This window comes from Crinia signifera, chromosome 19 (assembly GCF_055691185.1).
Source record: "Crinia signifera chromosome 19, ASM5569118v1, whole genome shotgun sequence".
In the NCBI taxonomy this organism is placed as follows: domain Eukaryota; kingdom Metazoa; phylum Chordata; class Amphibia; order Anura; family Myobatrachidae; genus Crinia; species Crinia signifera.
The window spans coordinates 201,909-222,652 of NC_139226.1; the positions used below are offsets into that span (position 1 = coordinate 201,909).

Below are 20,744 nucleotides of genomic sequence, written 5' to 3' on the forward strand. Positions count from 1 at the left end.
CTCCCCGCTGCCTGTCAGTGCGGGGGGAGCCGGCTGTGAAGCAGCCAGACCAGCGCTGGATCCAGGAATGGTAAGTATGCTGGTGTAAAATTGAGGTGTGTGTGTGTAATAAACTTGTACTTCTCTGTGTGTGTGTTTTTTATAAACATTCTTTTTACAGGTGGACTACAAGTCCCAGCGGGCCCATTAATGCCCCGCATGCTGGGACTTGTGGTTCTCCAAGTCCCAGCATGCGGGGGAGGTCTGCTGGCACTTGTAGTTCGCCAGTAAAAAGCAATGTAATGATATGTATGATGGATTTAACCCTATCAGGCCGGCGTCCACTGGCCACGGACGCCGGTGACAGCCCCGGGCTTCAGCCCTGGACGGGTGAAGCCTGGGGGGGGGGACCCCTTTATTGGGGGGGTCCCCACTCCTCCAGGTACCCCGTCCAAGGCTGACCAGCCACAGTGCTCATGTTTTGGCCGGGGGACCTTGTATAAAAAGTGTCCCCCGGCTGTGGCATGACACCGCGGGCTGTTGGAGCCCGGTGCTGGTTTCAAAATACGGGGGACCCCCAGATTTTTTGTCCCCCGTATTTTTGGAACCAGGACCGGTCCAAGAGTCCGGGGCTGGTTTCAGAAATACGGGGGACCCCTATGCTTTTTGTCCCCCCGTATTTTTGGAACCAGGTCCGGCTCAATGAGCCCGGGGCTGGTTATGCTTAGGAGGGGGGACCCCACGCCGTTTTTTTTTTATAAAAACACTTTTACACATTTTTATTAACAGAACCATGCACAGATCTCAATGACCTGTGCATGGTTCTGTCAAATTCGCCTGTCAGAACCTGGTCTATTTTTTTTGCGATTTTTGGTAACATTGACCAAAAATCGCACCCTATTACATTTGCGAGTTGTATACTTTATAATGGGAAAACATCTGGATGCGAATTGAAATGTGACTAAAAATCGCACTTCTAAAAGTGCGATTTCGCGGTAAAAAGTGTGATTTTTTACCGCGATTTTCAACCTATTAAATGTGCGATTTTCGGAAAATGTGCGATTTCGGCCGTTTTTGACCAAAAATCGCACATGTCTAAAAAATCACACCCTATTACATTTCGCCCTTTGTGTTTTCCATCAAGTTAGGCGAGACTTACAAGCTGACTTACGAGCAGTGTAATAAACGATAACCCCACTATATAGATTGATCGTCCAATGTCTACACATTTGCTCTGTAAGTCTTACACCGCTTGGATCTGCGCCTAGCACTGTTGGATGCAATGACTGGGTTATCAGAATCACAGGGATCACAGGCACACCCAAAGCCATGGCGCTATTATCAAAATCGCACAGATCACAGGCACACCCGAAGCCATGTCGCTATTATCAGAATCACAGGGATCACAGGCACACCCGAAGCCATGGCGCTATTATCAGAATCACAGGGATCACAGGCAAACCCGAAGCCATGGCGTTATTATCAGAATCACAGGGGTCACAGGCACACCCGAAGCCATGGAGCTATTATCAGAATCACAGGGGTCACAGGCACACCCGAAGCCATGGCGCTATTATCAGAATCACAGGGATCACAGGCACACCCAAAGCCATGGCGCTATTATCAAAATCGCACAGATCACAGGCACACCCGAAGCCATGTCGCTATTATCAGAATCACAGGGATCACAGGCACACCCGAAGCCATGGCGCTATTATCAGAATCACAGGGATCACAGGCAAACCCGAAGCCATGGCGTTATTATCAGAATCACAGGGATCACAGGCACACCCGAAGCCATGGAGCTATTATCAGAATCACAGGGGTCACAGGCACACCCGAAGCCATGGCGCTATTATCAGAATCACAGGGATCACAGGCACACCAAAAGCCATGGCGCTATTATCAGAATCACAGGGATCACAGGCACACCCGAAGCCAAGGAGCAATTGTCAGAATCACAAAGATCACAGGCACACCCGAAGCCATGGAGCGATTATCAGAATCACAGGGATCACAGGCACACCTGAAGCCATGGCGCTATTATCAGAATCACAGGGATCGCAGGCACACCCGAAGCCATGGCGCTATTATCAGAATCACACTGATCACAGGCACACCCGAAGCCATGGCGCTATTATCAGAATCACAGGGATCGCAGGCACACCTGAAGCCACGGAGCAATTATCAGAATCCCAGGGATCACAGGCACACCTGAAGCCATGGTGGGGTTATCAGAATCACAGAGATCACAGGCACATCCTAAGCCATGGCGGGGTTATCAGAATCACAGAGATCACAGGCACACCCGAAGTCATGAAGTGATTATCAGAATCACAGAGATCACAGGCACACCCAAAGCCATGGCGCTATTATCAGAATCACAGGGATCACAGGCACACCCGAAGCCATGGAGCAATTATCAGAATAACAGGGATCACAAGCACACCCGAAGCCATGGAGCAATTATCAGAATCACAGGGATAACAGGCACACCCGAAGCCATGGAGCAATTATCAGAATCACAGGGATAACAGGCACACCCAAAGCCATGGAGCAATTGTCAGAATCACAGGGATCACTGGCACATCCGAAGCCATGGCGCTATTATCAGAATCACAGGGATCACTGGCACACCCAAAGCCATGGCGCTATTATCAGAATCACAGGGATCACTGGCACACCCGAAGCCATGGCGCTATTATCAGAATCACAGGGATCACATGCACACCTGAAGCCATGGAGCAATTGTCAGAATCACAGAGATCACAGGCACACCCGAAGCCATGGAGCAATTATCAGAATCACAGGGATCACATGCACACCTGAAGCCATGGAGCAATTATCAGAATCACAGGGATCACAGGCACACCTGAAGCCATGGCGGGGTTATCAGAATCACAGGGATCACAGGCACATCCAATGCCATGGTGGGGTTATGAGAATCACAGGGATGACAGGCACACCTGAAGCTATGGAATGATTATCAGAATCACAGAGATCACAGGCACACCTGAAGCCATGGCATTATTATCAGAATCACAGGGATCACAGGCACACCTGAAGCCATGGCGCTATTATCAGAATCACAGGGATCACAGGCACACCCGAAGCCATGGAGCGATTATCAGAATCACAGGCACACCTGAAGCCATGGCGGGGTTATCAGAATCACAGAGATCACAGGCACACCCTAAGCCATGGTGGGGTTATCAGAATCACAGAGATTACAGGCACACCCGAAGCCATGGAGCAATTATCAGAATCACAGGGATAACAGGCACACCCGAAGCCAAGAAGCAATTGTCAGAATCACAGGGATCACAGACACACCTGAAGCCATGGCGCTATTATCAGAATCACAGGGATCACAGGCACACCTGAAGCCACGGAGCAATTATCAGAATCACAGGGATCACAGGCACACCTGAAGCCACGGAGCAATTATCAGAATCACAGAGATCACAGGCACACCCGAAGCCATGGAGCAATTGTCAGAATCACAGGGATCACAGACACACCTGAAGCCACGGAGCAATTATCAGAATCACAGGGATCACAGGCACACCCGAAGCCAAGAAGCAATTGTCAGAATCACAGGGATCACAGACACACCTGAAGCCATGGCGCTATTATCAGAATCACAGGGATCACAGGCACACCTGAAGCCACGGAGCAATTATCAGAATCACAGGGATCACAGGCACACCTGAAGCCACGGAGCAATTATCAGAATCACAGGGATCGCAGGCACACCTGAAGCCACGGAGCAATTATCAGAATCCCAGGGATCACAGGCACACCTGAAGCCATGGCGGGGTTATCAAAATCACAGAGATCACAGGCACATCCAATGCCATGGTGGGGTTATGAGAATCACAGGGATCACAGGCACACCCGAAGCTATGGAACGATTATCAGAATCACAGGGATCACAGGCACACCCGAAGCCATGGAGCGATTATCAGAATCACAGGGATCACAGGCACACCCGAAGCCATGGCGCTATTATCAGAATCACAGGGATCACAGGCACACCCGAAGCCATGGCGCTATTATCAGAATCACAGGGATCACTGGCACACCCGAAGCCATGGCGGAGTTATCCGGATCACAGAGATCACAGGCACACCCGAAGTCATGAAGTGATTATCAGAATCACAGAGATTACAGGCACACCCGAAGCCATGGAGCGATTATCAGAATCACAGGGATCACAGGCACACCCGAAGCCATGGCGCTATTATCAGAATCACAGGGATCACTGGCACACCCGAAGCCATGGCGGAGTTATCAGAATCACAGAGATTACAGGCACACCCGAAGCCATGGCGCTATTATCAGAATCACAGAGATCACAGGCACATCCAATGCCATGGTGGGGTTATGAGAATCACAGGGATCACAGGCACACCCGAAGCTATGGAACGATTATCAGAATCACAGAGATTACAGGCACACCCGAAGTCATGAAGTGATTATCAGAATCACAGAGATTACAGGCACACCCGAAGCCATGGAGCGATTATCAGAATCACAGGGATCACAGGCACACCCGAAGCCATGGCTGGATTATCAGAATCACAGGGATCACAGGCACACCCGAAGTCATGAAGTGATTATCAGAATCACAGGGATCACAGGCACACCCGAAGCCATGGCGGAGTTATCCGGATCACAGAGATCACAGGCACACCCGAAGTCATGAAGTGATTATCAGAATCACAGAGATTACAGGCACACCCGAAGCCATGGAGCGATTATCAGAATCACAGGGATCACAGGCACACCCGAAGCCATGGCGCTATTATCAGAATCACAGAGATCACAGGCACATCCAATGCCATGGTGGGGTTATGAGAATCACAGGGATCACAGGCACACCCGAAGCTATGGAACGATTATCAGAATCACAGAGATCACAGGCACACCCGAAGCCATGGCTGGATTATCAGAATCACAGGGATCACAGGCACACCCGAAGTCATGAAGTGATTATCAGAATCACAGAGATTACAGGCACACCCGAAGCCATGGAGCGATTATCAGAATCACAGGGATCACAGGCACACCCGAAGCCATGGCGGAGTTATCCGGATCACAGAGATCACAGGCACACCCGAAGTCATGAAGTGATTATCAGAATCACAGAGATTACAGGCACACCCGAAGCCATGGAGCGATTATCAGAATCACAGGGATCACAGGCACACCCGAAGCCATGGCTGGATTATCAGAATCACAGGGATCACAGGCACACCCGAAGTCATGAAGTGATTATCAGAATCACAGAGATCACAGGCACACCCGAAGTCATGAAGTGATTATCAGAATCACAGAGATTACAGGCACACCCGAAGCCATGGAGCGATTATCAGAATCACAGGGATCACAGGCACACCCGAAGCCATGGCTGGATTATCAGAATCACAGAGATTACAGGCACACCCTAAGCCATGGAGCGATTATCAGAATCACAGGGATCACAGGCACACCCGAAGCCATGGTGCTATTATCAGAATCACAGAGATTACAGGCACACCCGAAGCCATGGCTGGATTATCAGAATCACAGGGATCACAGGCACACCCGAAGCCATGGAGTGATTATCAGAATCACAGAGATCACAGGCACACCCTAAGCCATGGAGTGATTATCAGATTCACAGAGATCACAGGCACACCCTAAGCTATGGAGGGGTTATAAGATTCATAGAGATCACAGCAGAGGCAGAACTCTGGGAGGCAATGGAGGCATCTGCCACCAGGCTCCTGCTCCCAAGGGGGCACCTCTCCTCCCCTGCAAGTTTAAATCTATTAATTGAAAGCCATTGATGTCACTTCTATGGCTGAATTTAGAAATGTATATGTGTTTCTCTCTCTCTCTATATATATATATTTTTATATTTTATATAAGGTTGTGTGTGTGTGGTGGGTGGGGTACCAGTGTACTTCTTGCCTCCGGGCAGCTGAGACGAACTTACGCTACTGGATCACAGGAACACCCAAAGTCAGTGAGCAATTATCAGGATCACAGGCACACCCGAAGCTATGGAGGGGTTATCAGAATCACAGGGATCACAGGCACATCCGAAGCCTTGGCAGGGTCATCAGAATCACGGGGATCACAGGCACATCCAATACCATGGCAGGGTTATGAGAATCACAGGCACACCCTAAGCCATGGCAGGAATATCAGAATCACAGAGATCCCGGGCACACCCAATGCCATGGCGCGATTATCAGCATCACAGAGATCACAGGCACACCCTAAGCCATGGCACGATTATCAGAATCACAGAGATCACAGGCACACCCTAAGCCATGGCTGGATTATCAGAATCACAGAGATCACAGGCACATCCGAAACCATAGCGCGATTATCAGAATCACAGAGATCACAGGCACACCCAAAGCCATGGCACGATTATCAGAATCACAGGCACATCCGGAACCATGGCGAGATTATCAGAATCACAGGGATCACAGGCACATCCGAAGCCATGGCTGGATTATCAGAATCACAGAGATCACAGGCACATCCGAAACCATAGCGCGATTATCAGAATCACATTGATCACAGGCACATCCAAAGCCATTGCGGGGTTATCAGAATCACAGGGATCACAGGCACATCCAATGCCATGGCACGATTATCAGAATCACAGAAATCACAGGCACACCCTAAGCCATGGCGCGATTATCAGAATCACAGAGATCCGCGGGCACACCCGAAGCCATGGCACGATTATCAGAATCACAGGGATCACAGGCACACCCGAAGCCATGGCACGATTATCAGAATCACAGAAATCACAGGCACACCCTAAACCATGGCGGGGATATCAGAATCACAGAGATCACAGGCACACCCATTGCCATTGACAGGTCTCCCCACAATCTGACACAGAATACATGGAATTAAATGAAGTAATTTACAAACCAGAATTCCTGCAGGACCAGAAAAATTCATACGCTAAGTCTAGCTCCTTGGTACAGCCCCCAGATCAGTCTGCTGCTGGGTTTTCTGGTACACCTGAAAATAGGAAAAAAAGCGGAGAGTTAACAACTCCATAGTCCCAGATAATACCGTATATCGCTGTGGATACAGTTACCACATAACTAGGAATAATTATCTGTTATGATACTAGAGTCCCAATGTAGCTCTTTACCCACGGACAGAGACAAATATCTTTTTGCGTGAAATCAACACACTGTTGAACCTGGTGCTGAAAACAAGGGAAAGGAAAGCAGTAAGCATTATTACCACCTGGTTCAGTATTACAAAGTACTGTACACATAGGAGTTTTTTTTTTTTTTTAAGGGAACAGTCCAAAAACTGTAACACAGGAAGAGGCAGTACAAGATTAATCATTGTAGGTATAAATACTCCAACATTTACCCTGGACTCCATACACCCTGAGGAGACTTAAAAGTCGAAAAGCGTTGGTGTTTGTGGAGTTTCCTGCTACAAAGTGTGAGGTGTAGACAGAGGGATACCTGGGTTAACATCTGACCCCTTTCCACCTACAGACAAGCTTTTTATTAAAAGGCCAGACACGGTACCAAGGGTTTTTATTTATATATGTTTCTTCTGTGTGTTGTGTGAATAAATTGAAAACTTTTTACACTATGAGTATGCATGCTTTCTATATACATATCTGAGGAATACTGGAGGAGCCTAGAAGTTTTGGGCATTTGTGACCCCCTCACTACATGATTGAACTTGGCCTAAGTGAGGTAAAGGGTACGGAGGCAGAATTTACTACCTAATCGCATGTAAACACCCCATGTTACTACAAGCTGCACTATGAATTGTCTTCTCTTTTGTTTTTGAGGTTAACGTTGTAGACTAAAACTAGGAAAAATCAACGTTGAAGCAACCAATCAGGATATTTATCTGTTTATCTTAACAGGAAGCGCGGGTCCCACTTTTTGAATCTGTAATACACTGTTGGAAATGTTTATTGTCACCAGAGTTTTCTTTGGTGCTTTTTGTTATAATTAAATTAAACATCCCATATCCTTTCTACAGTATTACCACTAGAGGGAGGTAAATTCCCATTCACATAACTCTCAGCATTACAATCTGAGTGCCGGAGCAGATCTAAGATCAGGGCCGCCAACAGGTGGGTGCTGTTTTTATACATGACCTGGGCCCCGGCCTCTGGAAGGGCCCGGGCAGCTAATTATGCCCACAGCAACCCTCCGCTTTGTGCTGCCTCCGCTGCGCTAGGTCCTCAGCAGGTCCTGAAGCACAGCCTGGCTTCTTCAATGCAGGAAGCCAGCGACCAATTAAAATGCTGACTGGCTTTTGTGCCAATCAGAGCTTATGCACCATTAGCCAATCAGAACGGCTGCCGGTACACAAGCTCTGATTGGTCAACCGCCGGTGCTGCATTTTAATTGGCCACCGGCCTCCTGCATTGAAGAAGCCAGGCTGGGCTTTGGGCCCTGCCGAGTCGGGCAGTAAGTGAAGGGAGGGGGGGAGATGGGAGTCCGCGCAATGATAACTCACCCATGGTCCCCTGCGGGGGGAATGGGCATGGGGCCCGGACTGGAAATCAGTCCTGGGCCTCAAAATACCTGGTGGCAGCCCTGTCTAAGATACTCAGAATCGAATACAATCGAATGATGTGGAACGAGTATGTGTATCTAAGTGACTCTCAGGTCACTCAGATTTGCATGCACACTCCACAGGATCTGGGCAGGTAGCTGACAGCCAGTGATGTCAGCTGCCCCCCCCCCCCCCCCCCCCGGCCCTGTGTCACCCGGCACATGCACACTTCAAAAACATCATTCCTGCATGCAAACATGCGAAGGAATGAACCAGAATAACCCTCCGAATGTCACATGCCCTCTGTGGCCCCCAAGGGAATTTTGGTGCAGGTTCTAATGGAAGGTTCACATTGCTGTTCCTAGATGCTTTGTTACAGAGCCGGCCCTAGCTAATTTGGTGCCCTACATTCTCACCACCAAGCACCACCAGACATAATCCAAAATCCCAAGTTTTTGCACATGAACGCATCAACCCAGAATTTTGGTATGTCTGAAAGGGTCAACCAGGGTGTTAAAACCCGGATATTCAACCCATCTTTTTACCTGGGTTGAGGACCATGGATTTACGACCTGGGTTTATCCTTTCAGACATAAGAAAAACCTGGGTTTTTCAGCAAATGACACTTGCTGCTGTAAGTGTGAAAGGGTGCAGGCTGCACCCAGGAAAATGACCCTGCAGTCAAAATGACGGGTAATTCCCGAGTTGCATGTCTGAAAGGGGTATGAGTAAGACTTTATGCCGCTGTTACAAACCATTGACTCATGGAATTTTGTATGCAGCCCCATTGGGATAGGACATTGGCGAGGAACCCGCACCATATATTGTTGTGGATTTCTTTATGTATGGATGGGTAATTAGCAGTCAGGGGGGAATATTATATATACTTTACTCCACTGCCTTAGGGTGTTGAGTCTCAAAAAACTAAAAAAGAAAAGTTTTGCTGGGATGCACTCCTCATCCACAAAGTACATATGACTTGAAATAATAATATACAAAAGCATTATTAATTTTGTTAAAATACTCTCAGTTACTAGGATGTCATATATTAATTGTTTAATAGTGTAATCTTAAATTGAATAAATTATATATAATCAGGGCTATTTTTCAGCAGGCTCCAGCAGGAACTGAGGCCCTTATTCTAGTTCACTCTTTCTGACAAAATATTTCTAAGATGGACAAAACCATGTGCAGTGCAGGTGAGGCAGGTGTAAAACACCACCCAAATCTAATTATCTCTGCACAAGTAACACCTGCCTCACCTGCAGTGCACATGGTTTTGTCCATCTAATACCCCTTTCAGACAGAAAAGTCTGAAAATCCCGGCAAATACACAGCATTTCAAATGCCGTGTCAATTTGCCGGGAGCAGCCTGACCCCCCTTCACACAGAAGAACAAATTACCGGGTTGAAAATTTCTACCCAGTAATTTGCTGAATAACACGGGTATTTCTTCTGTGTGCAAGGGTCAACACGGGTCATAAATCCCGTGTCCTCGACCCTGGTCAATTCCCGGGTCGGAGACAATATTTTGTCAGAAAGTGTGAACTAAAATAAGGTACTCAGGGGCAGATTTATTAAGCTTGGAGAAGAGATAAACTGGAGATAAAGCCGAGAAAAGGTAAAAGGAGATAAAGCACCAGCCAGCCAACTCCCAACTGTCTTTTTCAAACACAGCTGATTGGCTGGTGCTTTATCTCCTTTTACCTTTTCTCCGCTTTATCTCCAGTTTATCTCTTCTCCAAGCTTAATAAATCTGCCCCACAGTTCCTGCTGGAGCCTACTGAAAAATAGCCCTGTATATAACCTTGTAATAGATATCAGTAATATCCCTGTGATTGGGGATCTAGATAGCGAAGTATTAGATGTGTGCAGATGAAAGTAATAGTATGTGTAAAGTAAGTACAGTAAGAAAGAAGAATAAAGATTAAAATATCTGGTGACATTTAATAGAATGAGACTTTTTCACACTTTCAAAATCGCCCATTATCGCACTTTTTTAAAATCGCATTTAATGAGGTGCCTGTTCCGGAAAGAAAAGTGCGATTTAGTGCGATGATGTGTGTATTTTTGGCATGAATATGTGCGAATTTTAGGCATGAAAATGTGCGAATTTGAGGTAATGTGCGATTTTGTGTTTGTAAAAATAAATGAATAAATAAATGGCCTGGGGTCCCCCCTCCTGAGCATAACCAGCCCCGGGCTCATTAAGCTGGACCTGGTTCCAAAAATATGGGGGACAAAAAGCGTAGGGGTCCCCCGTATTTCTGAAACCAGCTCCGGACTCTTGGACCGGTCCTGGTTCCAAAAATACGCGGGACAAAAAATCTGTTGGTCCCCCGTATTTTTTAACCAGCACCAGGCTCCAACAGCCCGCAGTGTCATGCCACAGCCGGGGGACACTTTTTACACAAGGTCCCCCGGCCGAAACATGAGCACCGTGGCTGGTCAGCCTTGGACGGGGTACCTGGAGGAGTGGGGACCTCCCCCCCATAAATGGGTCCCACCAGGCTTCACCCTGAACAGTCTTTCTCCGGTGAAGATAACAGCCTGTGTCGCGCTGTTCCAGCGTTACACAGGTTGAGAGTGTGTTGGGCTTATGCGTCTCCATGGAGACGCATAGCTCAGCCAATCACACTCTCAGCCTGTGTTGCGCTTGGACTGCGGAACACATTCTGTTATCTGCACATTGTTGTGTCACACAATGGGTGTGAGTAACATCGTTCTGGGTGTTTTCTTGGCTGCGTGGTAGGCTTGTTCTAGGAGTTTTTTCTTGTATCCTCTCAGGAGTAATCTTTATACGCACACAGTTCGCTGTCCCTAGCATATCCTTTATTCAAATACAAATAACATGTAAATTACACATCTATATATTATTGTTGTGTTAATCATTCAAGATTAAATGGTAGAGCCGCAATCAGGGGTTAATGGAATTACAAAATTATAAACATAAACAATAATATCCCATATCTCACATTTACATAAGAAGGACTATAGAATTTATACAAATCAACAAACGGGAAAATACACCAAAAACAAGATGCAGATTAATGCAGAAATGATGCTTAAATAAAACAAATAATTCATCCGAAAATTACAGATTTTATTCTAATTCACCACAATACATTCTTTACCACTACTTTGCAGTGCTGATGTCATGATTTAACTATGCAAGAACTATTCAATCTAGACTACCGATGTGGTAATTGCAGGTTATCAGCACTGGATGACAGGATATTAGCCAATGAAATGACCAAGGATTTTCAAAATAAGCAAAGGAGACTGTTTATTGGCTCCTGAGAACAACCCCCATGGGAGTATGCATCCCTTAAATAAAGCAAATGGTTGGCACACCTGATACCTAGGTGTAGCCTTGAAAAAGCTGACAGAGCGAAATGCGCATTGGCACTTTGTCTCTGTGACCGTTGTAACCAACCTAAGTGTATCTTTAACATGTGCATTATCTGTTAATGCCTCCTGCGAGTGTGGTGATTTAACTGTAAATATGTACAGTCATATATCAAAATCTTAGAGTGCGTCTGTACGTGCCAGCACTGGCTGCACGCTAACAGAGCAGATCCCGGAGTGGCTCATATAACTGTGAACGGAGACTGCACAGCAGTACTCCGACGCCCACCCGTATACTACTGTGTAACTGATGGTCACCGTCATTTTTCTGTATATATGTAGAAGGGTACAGCAATTACTGACATCAGAAAGTATTCATTGTGGCAAACAGCAATAGAAACAATTTTTCTATTGCCAGACACTAATCATCATACCTATTGGGGCATTGTTCCAATTCTGATAGACAGCGTCATTTGGATATAACCATACACACCAGGAGATCTCATTATAAGATTATCTCCTGAGTACAGACGCTGCCTTCCTACTACATGCAATACAGCATGCTGCAATAAACAGAAATAAAAAGAGTGTGATGACATAAATGTCTGGATGAAGTGACACTTCTATATTGTACAGATTAGAACTCACTTCTATATAATAAGTTGAAGAGTGTGTGTGTGCGTGTGTATTGCATTGCGGACACACCGTGGCACTCAGGGCAACCAAATTCAGCAACAAGATACCTCTGGGCCCAGGGTTTGCACCTCAAAGCCATTTGTGGGAAATTTCACTTAGAAATAAAAAAAAAAAAAACACAGTTTTAATTTGCCTTCATTGATGATCTGGGGAAAAGATAGACGATCTGGGAAACTGTTGACGAAGGAACAACTCCACACCTGGGGACAAATGTAATAGGGTGAGAGTTTCAGAAAGTGAGAGATTTTGGGGGAGTTTTCCCCCTTTTTTTTAAGCAGCAATCAATTACACTGCAAAACCAGGTTGATTTTGCCATGTAGTTGATTGTTGCCTTAAAAAAATAAAAAACATGGGAAAACTCTCCCAAAATCTCTCACTTTCTGAAACTCTCACCCTATTACATTTGGCCCCTGATTTCATTACTGTCATTGAGTATGAATGACACATTCTAACATTATGGTGAAGGCTTTAAACAATTAGGAATAATTGCGGATATACATAGACCACACATAACACACACACGTACACATTGTACACGCACACACACAGTACACCACATACGCACACAACACACACATATATACATAGTGCACCTCACACACTTTGGACAGATACACACAACAAAACACACACATAACACACCACATGCAGTACAACACAAACCCATATACACTACAACACACACCCAAAAACAGTACAACAAACACACAGAACACACATACTTAAACATTGTGCAGATACAGAAACACACAGAACACACACACTTAAACACTGCCAGGATACGCACAGTACACTACACACACATATATAAGTAGTGAACCTCACAAACTTACAAATTCGGCAGATACACACAACACATACACATAACACACCACTCACATTACAACACATCCACATTCACTACAACACACACCCAAAAACAGTACAACACACAGAACACACACACTTAAACATTGCACAGATACAAACAGCACACTACAAACACACACATTTATACGTAGCACACCTTATGCACTTACACATTGCGCAGATATACACAACACACACACATAGCATACCTCTAACAGCACAACACACACCCACCCAAAAAACAGTACAACACACACAAAACACACACTTAAACATTGCACAGATACACAAAGACACAACATACACATACTGTATAGCACACCTCACACACTTACACATTGGACAGATACATACAACGCAACACACACAACCACATACACTACAACACGCACACATACACAAAAACAGTACAACACACACAAACACAGAACACATACAAAATAATTTGCCATTTATTTAGTAGTCTGTACCGGCAAATAAAAACGGTACCTAATGTACTGTTTTTTTTCTTTTTTCCCATTATCTGTCACTGCACTCCCAGGCTGGTTGCACTGAGAAATCTTTGTCCTGGCCAATGCACCCATTGATCAATACAAAGTGGGTACAGTTCACTCACCCTGTTAGTCAGTTGAATGTTAGGCGCTGCTCTGCCTTAAGGGTTTCCCAGACCCTTTTCGTTCATAGATAATGTTTGGTCGATGGGCATGAGCGCTGCATGTATTTGTTTGAATGTTATGAGTGTAAAAAGTTGAAGAATAAGACTGAGATGAACATTTGTCACGTTAAAGTGTACAATTTACTCAATAAATCGTGAAAAAAAATATGTGGTACTTGTGGACAATCACGGCTCCCACAATGTGCATCGTATAGCAAAAAATCGCATCGCATGCGTTTTTTAAACAGAAAAGCATCCAAATGCATTGAAATTTGTATCAAACATGTTCAATGGCCCCCAAATGTCATTTTTGAGGCTGTACCACCCCCACTATCAACGTGAACCCGAAGCGTGGTGAGCGCAGCGAGCCCGTGAGGGGCGACGGTACGCGTCCTATGACCTTTTCATACCCCCACTATCCACGTCGGCGTGGAGTTGAGAATAGAAAGTGAGGCGAGCGCAGTGAGCCACCGAGCCCGAAGCGTGGCGAGCGGACACAGATACCTTTACAGGTATACGCGTCCCCTCGCGGGCTCTACAGGTATCCGCGTCTGCTCGCCACGCTTCGGGCTCGGTGGCTCGCTGCGCTCGCCACACTTTCTATTCTCAGTTCCACGCCGACGTGGATAGTGGGGGTATGAAAAGGTCGTAGGATGCGTACCGCCGCCGCTCACCACGCTTCGGGTTTGCGTTGATAGTGGGGGTGGTACAGCCTCAAAAATGACATTTGGGAACCATTGAACATGTTTGATACTAATTTCAATGCATTTGGATGCTTTTCTGTTAAAAAACGCATGCGATTTGATCGCATGCGATTTTGTAAAAAAAATTGGCAGCCGTGATAATCCACAAGTACCAAATATGTGTACATAGAAGTACAATCAAGAAATGAAAGTAGGTTTAAAAAGTAAATTCTGATTCAAACTGATAATTGTTTGGATGGGGGTGGGTTGAGAAACAAATCTTTAGGTGGAGGGGGTATGGATATTGTGGGTATAATTGGTGTTTGGTACTCCTACAGGGGGTCCCCAGTTGATGAGAAATGTTCACTACCGTGTCACCGTAGGGGGGTTTCCAATTGGGGTTCAGGTGGTCTTTTAGGGACCCCTTTACAATCCCGTTGGTCTCATCTCCAGGAGCCTACGGTCTCCCTCAGTGATTGACTATCATTACGGGCGACCAAAGGCTCAAGGAGAAGAGACCTACGGGATTGTAAAGGGTCCCTAAAAGACCACCCGGACCCCAATTGGGAATCCCCCTATGGTGACACTGTAGTGAAAATCCCATCAATAGAGGACCACCTGTAGGTGTACCAAACACCAATTATGCCCACAATACCCATACCCCCACCTATAGATTTGTTTCATAACCCACCCCATCCAAACAATTATCAGTTTGAATCAGAACTTATTTTTTAATCCTACTTTAATTTTTTGATTGTACTTCTATGTACACATATATTTATTTTCACGATTTATTGAGTAAATTGTACACTTTAACATGGCAAATCTTTATCTCAGTGTTATTCTTCAACTTCTTACACTCCAAACCTTATCAATGCACCCATTGATGATTGCGATGGCTGGATCGGTGGATTGGCCCGGCGGGTGTAGGGAAGAATTTGGCCCATTGCACCCGTTCCGAGTGGTGCATTGCAGTGGTGCGGGTAGCGTTCCTCGCATCATGACGTCATGTGGCCAGGCCCGTGGACCTGCTCCCACACTCAGGGGATGCCCCACTGTTTGGTAGAGAGGGCCGGTGCATGTGCTTTACAGATCCCCAGACCTCAGAGACTGCTGCAGACAGGATCGGTGAGGGGAGCGGCAGTGGCAGGGAGCAGTGAATTTTTTATTAATTATGGCACGGTAAGTAAAACCCACCCCGGTCCCCACGCACTCAGCGCCTGTAATTACACACCCTAAAAACTGTACCATTGAAAGTATAGGAATGGAGGTGTGGTCATGCCCCCTTTCCCGTGGCCACGTCCCTTTCTGATTTTGTACTGATTTCTGACCCTCAGATGTTGGAGGGTATGTCATACAGTAGGTGCTAAATCTCAGGAGTGGATGTGGAATTCATGAACACATACAAGTTATCAACTCAGGAGCGTTGTGTTTCAAACAACAACACCACACCTGATTTCATTGCCATCATTGAGTATTAATGCAAATACATTCTAACATTATGGTGGAATCTATAACAAATTACAATCTTGGGTCTTTGTCACAGCATACTGTAAGATGACATTGTTCAGCAATTTTGGAAATAAAAAACCCCAAGGTTTTCCTGGGCAACGCCGGGCGGGTCAGCTAGTATATGAATATATGAATATAGTAGTGCTCCGGCACCCATTCAAATACAATCTCCCAGCTTAGGCTCACCGCACAGTCAGTATGCAATGTGGAATGTTACAGCAAGCTATAATTATTCACTGACAGAAGACAGGACTGTGAGGCTTTGCGGCAAACCGTAACGGTGGTTGTCAGTGACCATTATTTATATCTACTGGGAAATGTATGAGACTCTGTGAAACAGCAGCACATACCTGTATAAATGAATACCATCATACACACCAGGAGATATCATCATAAGATTTTCTCCTGCACACAGGCCATGTCTCCCAGTCATACATACAGACTCGGTATGCTGTAAAACTGAGAAGGACAAAGCCTTACTAACAATGCAGGCTAAAGCTAAAGGTGGAGACATCAATGCCAGCATAAAGTCACATACTCATATGGTTATCAATATAACTCACACATGTGAGACAGGACACTTAGGGGCACATTTATCATGATCGCAGGGTGGAATATTACCGCCCAAGATCTCATTGTAAAATGCGATCATATCGGGGGAATGTATCAATTTGAAGGGCGCAGGGGGGCTCTGAAAAGAGCCCGTCCCTGCGAAGCCCTGACCCGGAAGCCGGGGAGTCAGCGCATTCGCGGTTATGCGTTTACCCCCGCCGACCCCTCTTACTGCTCTGCCCTGCTTGGGCAGTGCGATGTGTAGCCATAGGCTACAATGGGCTATCGCCATATCAGAATGGCGATAGCCCAGGGGTGCGATGCCGGGCTGCCCGATGTTGATACATTGGGCAGCTTCGCATCCCCCATAGAAACCTATGGGGGATGCGGCCGGCGGAGCTGCAGGGGGGATCACAGCAGGGATCGATCCCCCCTATGATACATTTAGGGGATACTTAATATTTGCGGCTTAACCCTGAAAACGTGCGTTATCGGGGATATAGCTGCAAATATGGTTTGATAAAAGGGCCCCATAGTCCTGCTGAATAACTATAAGGTGGATCACACGAGCATTACAGGAATATATGCCATTAAGATACAAAGTAATTACTGAGAACCTACTTGTACAACAATGTTGCAACTGTGGAGTTAAAATCACTATAATGTACAGTATGTTCTTACACTCTACAGATTGTTTATTGATGGGCTCAGCAAGGTTTGCATTTATTACAAAGACATAAGAATTAACAGTTGGGTCAGGAACTGGCCGTAGGCCTAACAAGCAACCTGCCATATGATGTGTGGTGCACAAACAGCACTATCCCTCACTCAGGGGGGTATGCAGTCTGGGATTACGGCTGTCCATCCCCACCAACAGCCGTGATCCAGGCCCGTTTGCTGTCAGAGTGACCGCATAACGACAGACGTTATTCAATGTCCCGCCTACTGATGGGCGCAAAGGGAGCGTGACCGCGAAAACGGCCGTGGATTGGCGTGGACAGTTTCTGAAGTCGGGCCCGTTCTGCCGTGATCCTGCATCAATGATGTCATTAATGAGATTAATTAGGGAGCCGCCGCTATTTCCCACTAGGAAATAGTGACGGCACATTGAATACCCCCCTTAATGTTTACCAGTGTTTAATAATACCTTTAAAAACAATAAATAATATAAATATAGAGATAGTTATTAAAGTGATTACAGTGATTAGTAATATATAAAAAATATATGAAAAAAACACTCCAGAATCCATAAAGTACAGGGTGAGTATCCCGTATCCGAATATCCGTTATCCAAATTATTCCGAAAACCGTACATTGCAGAAAGTGACAATTATTATTTGTGCTAAAAACTCATTGATGACATGATATGTAACAGCACTACTGATGACACGATATGTAACTGGCACTACTGATGACATAATATGTAACAGCACTACTGATGACACGATATGTAACTGGCACTACTGATGACATGATATGTAACAGCACTACTGATGACACAATATGTAACTGGCACTACTGATGACATGATATGTAACAGCACTACTGATGACACGATATGTAACTGACACTACTGATGACATGATATGTAACAGCACTACTGATGACAGGATATGTAACAGCACTACTGATGACAGGATATTTAACAGCACTACTGATGACACGATATGTAACAGCACTACTGATGACACGATATGTAACAGCACTACTGATGACATGATGGGGGAAATTTACCAATATGAAAAACCTAGTTTTTCGTATTGGTATTTCCCCTACGGCTGCATACGACTGTTTAAGTCGTATGCAAAGTCGTGTTCCGGAGGATCAGTTACAAAGCAGTCATATACGACATCTTTGTAACCCTCCGATGTCGTAGGAATTCGTATTAGCGGCCGTATATACGGCTGCTAATACGAATTATTTGTAGGCAGTCTGCACGGATCAGTCAGATCCGTGCAGGCTGCAAGGTGTAAAAAAAATTAAATAAATAAATAAATAAATAAACGGCGTGGGGTCGCCCCCACAGCCGAAACCAGCACCAGGCTGACAGAGGCTGGAGCCGGTAATTAAAAATCAGGGAACCCGACAAATAGGTGTTCCCTGATTTTTAACAACCAGCCCCAGGCTCCTGCTCTGGGGCTGGTTCCCAAAATACGGGGGACAAAATGAGTAGGGGTCCCCCGCATTTTAAGAACCAGCCCCAGGCAAAACCAGCCAGCAGGGTAATGCCACAGCCGGGGGGAGACTTTTTATGCAAGTCCCCCCGGCCAAAGCATTAACCCTACCGACCAGTCAGCCTGGCCAGGGGCCCTGGGGGAGTGGGGACCCCCCCAATAAAGGGGTCCCCCCCTCCAGGACTTACCTGACCAGGCTGAAGCCTGGTGCTGTCCTCGATGCCCCTGGGCGGTGGGCATCGAGCTGATAGCGGTGTAAAAAATAGAACAAACTATTGTTTTTTACTGTGGCACTACAAGTGCCAGCAAGCTGGGACTTGGAGAACCACAAGTCCCAGCCTGCTGGGCATTAAAGGGCCCGCTGGGTCTTGTAGTGCCACAGTAAAAAAAATAGTTAAATAAAACACACTGACACCCATTTTAAATAAAAGTTTAATACACACATTACATACATACTGATACTTACCTTTCTTGATCCCGTAGGTAGCCCTGGTCCTGATGTCCTGTGTCGTCCTCCAGGTCCATGTCGGCTGTCTGCGTCGTCCTCCAGGTCCATGTCGACGGTCCGTGTAGTCCTCCAGGTCCATGGCGGTGTCCGGGTCCGAAGAAATCCATGTTGGAGCAGTGGAAGGAAATCCTACTCACCTGTTCCTGCGCTGAAGAAGTCTTCTCTTGATCCGACGTAATCCAGGTAATCTTCATGCTGTCGGCGCTCCCCACTGTCTGCGCTGTCTCTGCATCGCGCTGAGGAGAGATGCTGAGATGTTTCATATTCGGCGCCTCTCCTCAGACTGAATTCTATTGTGCTAGCCGACTTTCTCGGCTCCTGATTGGCCTGCTAGGCGGCCAATAGAATTCAGTCTGAGGAGAGGCGCCGAATATGAAACATCTCAGCATCTCTCCTCAGCGCGATGCAGAGACAGCGCAGACAGCGGGGAGCACCGACAGCATGAAGATTACCTGGATTACGTCGGATCAAGAGAAGACTTCTTCAGCGCAGGAACTGGTGAGTAGGATTTCCTTCCACAGCTCCAACATGGATTTCTTCGGACCCGGACACCGCCATGGACCTGGAGGACGACACGGACCGTCGACATGGACCTGGAGGACGACGCAGACAGCCGACATGGACCTGGAGGACGACACAGGACATCAGGACCAGGGCTACCTACGGGATCAAGAAAGGTAAGTATCAGTATGTATGTAATGTGTGTATTAAACTTTTATTTAAAATGGGTGTCAGTGTGTTTTATTTAACTATTTTTTTTACTGTGGCACTACAAGACCCAGCGGGCCCTTTAATGCCCAGCAGGCTGGGACTTGTGGTTCTCCAAGTCCCAGCTTGCTGGGGAGGCTTGCTGGCACTTGTAGTGCCACAGTAAAAAACAATAGTTTGTTCTATTTTTTACACCGCTATCAGCTCGATGCCCACCGCCCAGGGGCATCGATGGCAGCACCAGGCTTCAGCCTGGTCAGGTAAGTCCTGGAGGGGGGGGACCCCTTTATTGGGGGGGTCCCCACTCCCCCAGGGCCCCTGGCCAGGCTGACTGGTCGGTAGGGTTAATGCTTTGGCCGGGGGGACTTGCATAAAAAGTCTCCCCCCGGCTGTGGCTGGTTTTGCCTGGGGCTGGTTCTTAAAATACGGGGGACCCCTACTCATTTTGTCCCCCGTATTTTGGGAACCAGCCCCAGAGCAGGAGCCTGGGGCTGGTTGTTAAAAATCAGGGAACCCCTATTTGT

The 20,744-nt window shown here is 46.5% G+C and overlaps 1 protein-coding gene across 2 annotated transcripts in view; it reads right to left on the bottom strand.

Annotated features, from left to right (window-relative positions):
- The window catches only part of LRRC4B (leucine rich repeat containing 4B), a 298,617-nt gene that overhangs the window by 163,598 nt on the left and 114,275 nt on the right, over positions 1 to 20,744 (bottom strand). For both annotated transcript variants that reach the window (XM_083161750.1, XM_083161749.1), the window contains exon 2: positions 6,922 to 7,014. The gene's annotated coding sequence lies outside the window, so the exon portion shown is untranslated. The remainder of the gene's footprint in view (positions 1 to 6,921; positions 7,015 to 20,744) is intronic.